Consider the following 857-nt stretch of genomic DNA (forward strand, 5'->3'; position numbering starts at 1 on the left):
AGTTAACTACTTTTTAATTGCAATTCTAGGTAATTGTGCATCGTGATGTGATTGCTTGGCTATTGTCTGAATATTTCCTTTTAATTTTTTAATTAAAGACTAATGCTTTGATTGGATTTGCCAGTTCACCGGACAGTGATTAAAACTATGTAATGAATATAATCGGTTTCAGTGCAACTGGATGGTCTGCTTTTAAATGTGACTTAATCTGACTGCAGTAACTAGTACAGTTCAATAAAGGGAATCCATGCGATTAGCATCTGCTGCCTGGTTCTCTCCTCCCCAGCTCGGGGCTCTGGGGGGAGGGGGTGCTGTCGTCACCCATAGAGTGTGTCCCTAAGAGAGTCCCCATGGGATTGCTTGTGCCTGTGGGGACCTGCGCACAATAGACCCAGCTTCCCTCGGGAAGGAGGACACACAGTAACCTGACACCTGCAGTCTGGTTCAGGTGGCAGTGGTCACAGAAGTCAGAGCAGAAAGAATCCTTAAAGATGAAATACTCTGATCTTTCCATTTGTGGACAGAGGACACTCGGGCTTAGTAAGTGGACTTATCCATGACAGGCCCTTGTTTCTCCCCCTGGGGACGGCTCTCCCACATGCTAGAAGCAGGTGGTCAAGCGGTTAACCCTTACCTCACCAGGACTATCAGGTAGGACTTGGATTCTAGTTGTGGCCGAGGCATGAAGAAAGATGTGACAGGAGCAGGGGGCAACTCCCCATCCCCATGAGATACAGGGCTGGGGGCTGCAGAGCAGAGCCAGGGGGGAGCAGCAGGTTCCCAGTCACAGAGATCGGTGAGACAGGGAAGCGCTGAGACCCGTGCTGGGGCCAGGACTCTAGTGGGGCAAGCGAGCT

Source organism: Crocuta crocuta, unplaced genomic scaffold (assembly GCF_008692635.1).
Source record: "Crocuta crocuta isolate KB4526 unplaced genomic scaffold, BGI_CrCroc_1.0 scaffold124, whole genome shotgun sequence".
Classification (NCBI taxonomy): Eukaryota; Metazoa; Chordata; class Mammalia; order Carnivora; family Hyaenidae; genus Crocuta; species Crocuta crocuta.